Source organism: Meriones unguiculatus, chromosome 1 (genome assembly GCF_030254825.1).
Source record: "Meriones unguiculatus strain TT.TT164.6M chromosome 1, Bangor_MerUng_6.1, whole genome shotgun sequence".
Classification (NCBI taxonomy): domain Eukaryota; kingdom Metazoa; phylum Chordata; class Mammalia; order Rodentia; family Muridae; genus Meriones; species Meriones unguiculatus.
In genome coordinates, this window is record NC_083349.1 from 180525073 (window position 1) to 180531185 (window position 6113).

Sequence of the window (6113 nt, forward strand, 5' to 3'; positions counted from 1 at the left end):
AAGCAGTCCCACCTACTCCCCAAACAACCTATCAGCACTAAACACCATTCTGGATTTCAGACACACCCAGTCCTTTGAGGGGCACCTTCTCTAGTATGTCTCTAAACTGAATGCCTCTTTGTTCTGAGTTGCCTCTTGTGTTCCTTCTCCTAAACCTGCCCTATACTACCACTGTCCTCCAGTGTTTCTTAGTATCATCCTCTGACATCAAACTTCCCAAGATGGAAATCTGACTGCAGTTCTTGGAGCCTGAAGCGGCCACCTCCTGTAGCAAGCAGATCTTCCAGTGGATGGGGTAAGGACACCAACCCACCCACAAAACCTTCGACCCAAAATTTGTCCTGCCTACAAGATATGCGGGGTCAAAGATGGAGCAAAGATTGAGGGAATGGCCAACCAAAGACCAGCCCTACTTGAGACCTATCCCATGGGAGAAAACCAGTCTCTGACACAATTAATGTTACTCTGCTATGCTTGTAGACAGGAGCCTAGCATAAATCCTCTGAGAGGCTTCATCCAGCAGCTGGTGTAAAGAGATGCAGAGACCCACAGTCAAACATTAGACAGAGTTTGGAGAGTAGTATGGAAGAGTTGGGGGAAGGATTGAGGAAGCCAGAGGGGTCAAGGACTCCACAAGAAGATCTACAGAGTCAACTAACCTGGGCCCATGGGCACTCTTGGAGAGTGAACCACCAGCCAAAGAGCATGCATGGACTGGTCCTAGGCCCCCTGCATATATGTAGCAAATGTGCAGCCTGGTCTTCATGTGGATCCCTCAGCAACTGGAGCAGGGGCTCTTTCTGACTATGATGCCTCCCTTTGGATCCTGTTTCCCTAACTGGGCTGCCTTGTCTGGCTTCAGTGATGCCCATATTTTCTGCAACAACTTAATGTGCCAGTTCAGGTTCGTATCCAAGGAGAAGGGAAAATGAGGTGTGTGTGTGTGAGGGAGGGACTAGGAGGAGAAACAGGGAGCTGCAGTCAGGATGTAAAGTGAATAAATAAATAAATTAAAAAATTAATTCCCCATGAGTATAAAAGTATTTTCTATGTACAAGGTAATTTTTTAAAGATTTATGTATTTATTTTATGTATATGAGTGCTCTGTCTCCATGTACTCATGTATCCATGTATCCTTGTATCCTGCATGCCAGAAGAGGGTGTCAGGGGGGCTGGAGAGATGGCTAAGTGGTTAAGAGCACTGTCTGCTCTTCAAAAGGTCATGAGTTCAATTCCTGGCAACCACTTGGTGGCTCACAACCATCTGTAATGTGAACTGATTCCCTCTTCTGGCAGGTGTAAATGCAGATAGAATACTCATATACATAAAACAAACAATTATTTAAAAAAAAAAAGAAGAGGGTGTCAGATCTCAGTATAGATGGTTGTGAGTCACCATGTGGTTGCTGGGAATTAAACTCAGGACCTCTGGAAGAGTAGACGGTGCTCTTAACCTCTGAGCCATCTCTCCAGCCCAACAAGGTAATTTTTTAATGTTGTGAAAATTAATTTGAGCCGGTTGTGGTGGCACACATTGGTAGGATTTGCTGAAGGAGGAAGAGGCAGGAGGATCACGAGTTCGAGGCCAGCCTGGGCTACTTAGTTTTGCTCGAATACAGCCCATGGTAGCTCAGTATCAAAGTGGGTTTCCCTAGTAAGGGGAACAGGAACTATTTCTGACATGAACTCAATGGCTGGCTCTTCGACCCCCCCCCCAGGGAGGAGCTAGGCCACTGAAGAGGACATTGCAGCCAGTCCTGAAGATACCTGATAATCTAGGGTCAGATGGAAGGGAAGGAGGTCCTCCCCTATCAGTGGACTTGGAAAAGGGCAGGGAGGAGATGAGAGAGGGATAGTGGCATTGGGAGGGAATGAAGGAGGGGGCTACAGCTGGGATACAAAGTAAATAACCTGTGATTAATATAAAAAATATAAATGATTATAAAAAAAGCTGAACATAAAAATGAACTAAAAATGTAAATAAAATGTAACATAATAAAAAATTAATTTGAAGTGAAATCAAATTCATCATTAAAAGGAATGGTGATACAATGCCTATAATATAAAATAAACCAATAAACAGTAAAAATAAATAAATAAATAAATAAATAAATAAATAAAATATTTTATTACTGGGGCTAGAGAAATGGCTCAGTGGTTAAGAGCACTGAGTGCTCTTCTAGAGGACCCAAGTTCAATTCCCAGTGCCCACATGGCAGCCCATGACTGTCTGTGACTCCACGGGCTGACACCCTCACACAGACACACATGCAGGCTAAACACCAATGCACATAAAATAAAAATAAATAAATTATTTTTTTAAGTAACCTAAATCTGGGCAGTAGTGGCACATGCCTTTAATCTTAGCACTTGGGAGGCAGAGGCAGGCAGATCTCTGAGTTCGAGGCTAGCCTTATCCACAAAGGGAGTGCAGGACAGGCAAGGCTACACAGAGAAACTGTGTCTTAAAAAACAAAAACAAACAAAAAAGGTAGTCTTAAAAAAAAACTTTACTGTCCTTAGCATCTTCAAGATCCTTCATTGTTCAGTTTAAGTCCCCTTTACCCTTTGCCTCCATGACACACCTATTCCCATGGCCTGGCCATCCTGAACTAGCGTTATGCTGCTGTTCAGAGTCCTGTCTGCCCCTGCTTTGGTGCCCATCCCTGCTGTCTGATGTGTCTGTTTGCCACTTCTCATCTCCCCTTGGCTGACTTCTAGCTCATCCTCTGCACCCCAGCCTTCCTCAGCCTCCCCTGGGGGTTTATCCCTCACATGCAAGGCAGACGCCTGCTGTTGATCTCCTCACCACGGCTTGCACTTTGTATGGCTTGTGATTGCTTATTTTTGCTACCACTTCCACTGGGTTGTAAGCCTCTTAGAGATAGGAAACACAGAGCTGTGTCATATGAAGGGAAAGAAGTTATCACTCCCTTGACACAGACAGAAGAAGCCCTGGGGTTCAATAACGTGCATTGCCACCTGATTAGTGGCATCTAACCATTGCTGGACCTCCACTCCTGGATGATATGTGCTGTCACTAGGGGATGTAGCTCAACAACAGAGCACTTGACAGGTAGGCATGAGGCCCTAGGTGCAATCCCTGGCAGAGGGAAAACAATCTGGCAACCGTCCAGGAAACATGCCTCTCATTGTTTTACAAATTTATTTTTGTTCTTTGACATGGAATCTCACACTCTAGGTTTCCCTGGCTGGCTTAGAACTCACTCTGTAGCCCAGACTGACCTTGAACTCATAGCAACCCTCCTGCCTTAGCCTCCCAAGTGGTAAGATTACAAGCATGCATCTCATCCCATGCTAGGAAGTATGTCTTATAAAACCTCGAGACAAAGGCTGGCAAGGTGTCTCAGTGGTAAAGGCACTTGCCATGCAACTCTAAATAAACTACTGAGTCTCATCCCCAAAGTGCATGATAGAAGGAAAGAATCGAAACTTCTGAAAGCTGTCCTTCTCCCTGCCCCACCCCATAGTATATGTGCACCCCACTCCCCAAAACAGCAATAGACAAAATTTAAAAACAATCCTTCAGAAGAAGCTGTGGAGTTGGCTCAGTGGGTAAGAGTGCTTGCTGAGCAAGTGTGAGAACCTGAGTTAGAATCCCCAGCATCTATATTAAAAGCCAGATGTGGCTGCATATATGCCTGAAAACCCAGCCCCAGAAGGGGGCTGAGACAGCTGAACCACTAGGGTTTTCTGGCTGCCAGCCTAGTTCCAGATTCAATGAGAGACCCTGTGTCAAGGGAATAAGCTGGAGAATGAGAAAGCAGGGCAGCTGATGTTCTTCTCTGGCGTCTGTGTTCGTACTACATACATACACCACACACACACATACACACACACATCATCATCATCATCATCTCAACCAATTACCCTAATCTATAAATATATAGCAGGTGTATGATAACTTTGTTGTTGATCATTAAATAAGTGAACAAGTGAAATGGTGGGTGAACAGAAAGAGAGAATGCACAGCTAGACAGAAACTCGGTGGAAATAGTAGAAGGATGGTTTGGGAATGTATTTCCTAAGTGAGGAAGAACAAAGGAGGGAAGATGTGGTAGGAGCTGGTCAACTCCAGGTGAGGGGAGGAAACCGGGAAGATTGTCCTGAAAAGTGTCTGTTTCTCTCTGTCCAGCCACGGGTGAGATCTTCCTTTTTCTTCTCTCGGGCCAGGCAGGATGGTGGTGCGCACCTGTCCTTCTAGCACTTAGAGGCAGTAGCAGCATGGGGAGTCGAAGGCCAGCCTCGGCTACATAGAAGCTCTAGGCCAGTCTGGGTTACACCAAGCTTTGTCTCTGTATCTGAATAAATGGGGGCCGGAGAAATGACCCAGTGGTGGACAGCACTGACTGCTTTTCCAGATGACTCGTGTTCCATTCCTAGCACCCACGTGGCAGCTCACAACTGTCTGTAACTTCAGTTCTAGGGAACCTAAGCCCTCTTCTGGCCTTCAGAGGCACCAGGCACACAAGTGGTACACAGACATACATGCAAGCAAAATGCCCATACACATACAAAAAAATAAATAAGTAACTAAGTAAGAGTCTTCATTTTAGCGAGGCACGGTGGATGCCTGCCTGTAATCCCAGCACCCAGGGAGACAGAGGCGGGCAGATCACTGTGAGTTTGAAGCCAGCCTGGTCTACAAAGCGAGTCCAGGACAGCCAAGGCTACACAGAAAAATCCTGTCTCGAAAACCAAAAACAGCAACAACAATAATAATAATAAAATAAAAATTAAAAAGTCTCCATTCTCTTCTTTAATCTGATGACTTCATCTCCAGCATTGGGAGGCTGCAGTTCAAGTCTGTACTTCTCTTGTGTGGACCTGGGCTCAGTTCCCAGCACCCACCTAGGGTAGCCCACAACTGCCTGTAACTCCAGCTCTAGGGGGACCTGATGCCTCCGTCCTCTGTGGCCATCTACTCTCATCTTAACGATCAGATGTACACTCAATTAAATAAACATTTGAAAATTGAAAATGCGGAGACCAACGAGCTCACATAGTTTTGAGGCTTTAGATAGGCAGCAGTGGGCCTACTGCTTATCAGTTAAATCCGACTTTAAATCCATCCAGCTGGAAATCACTCATTTCCAAAGCCATTCCCATTTTCTCACCCCTGCTCATTCTTCCTTTGCATTGCCATTGCTGTGGTACCAGGAACTGAAAACATTCTGTTTGTTCTAAATTACCTTGAAAAGCTTCAGTGGCTCTATCCTTACCAAGTAATGTTAGCTTTGTTTTTAATCCAAGTGGAATAAAAAATAAAGGGATAAAACTGATATTATCCCTAAATGAGATAGATGTATGTCTGTTCATACAAGTCGTGCTTAAGTCTAATTGTATGGCCTAAGAATCCCTGCAGCCATCCAGCCAATTTTCTAAGGCTACCAGGACCACAGTTCAGTTGATCTAATTCAGAACAAATTTTTATCCGTAGATGGGATGGAAAATCTAGGTGAGGATTAAGGTCATGGCCAAGGTACAAGAGGAGAAGGAAGTCTGAGTTAATTATAACCTAGGTTCTGCCGTCTTAATTCCAGGAAGCTGTCCCTTAGCTAGGTGGACAACGTGATGATTGAGGGACATTTTTAGAGCATTAGAGTTCTAGAGTTCTGAGACATATTCTATATGGAACAGTGTCAGTACTGAGTGGCTAGAAATCTGTCATTTAAAAAGACCTTTGAAGCAAGGATTTGGCTATTTTCTTTCCAGCAATTGTAACTAGCCTGAAAGATTTCCCAAAAGCCATCACTCTCAAGACCAGTTTGGTAAAGGTATTTTGGCATGTTTTTGTTGTTTAACGTGCTAAGAATAGCACCAGGGGACTTGCATATACCAGGCCAACCCAACCCAACATGCTACAAAGGGCTACATTTCAGCTTCTTTGCATGTTTTTGAATATATATCATAATGCCTACTTTAAAGCACTTAATTTTTTTTTTTACATTGTGTATGTGTGTGTGTGTGTCTACAGAGTACCACAACATGTATGCATTTGGAAGTCAGAAGACAATTTGCGAGAGCTAATTCTCTCTTCTCATTATGTGTTTTCCAGGGATGGAACTCTAGGCTTGAAGCAAGTTCCTTTA

The 6113-nt window shown here is 44.3% G+C and overlaps 1 pseudogene; it reads left to right on the top strand.

The window, feature by feature from the left end:
- Positions 1-2901: 2901 nt before the first annotated feature.
- LOC132652049 (U6atac minor spliceosomal RNA) lies at positions 2902-3008 on the top strand (annotated as a pseudogene).
- Positions 3009-6113: the final 3105 nt, after the last annotated feature.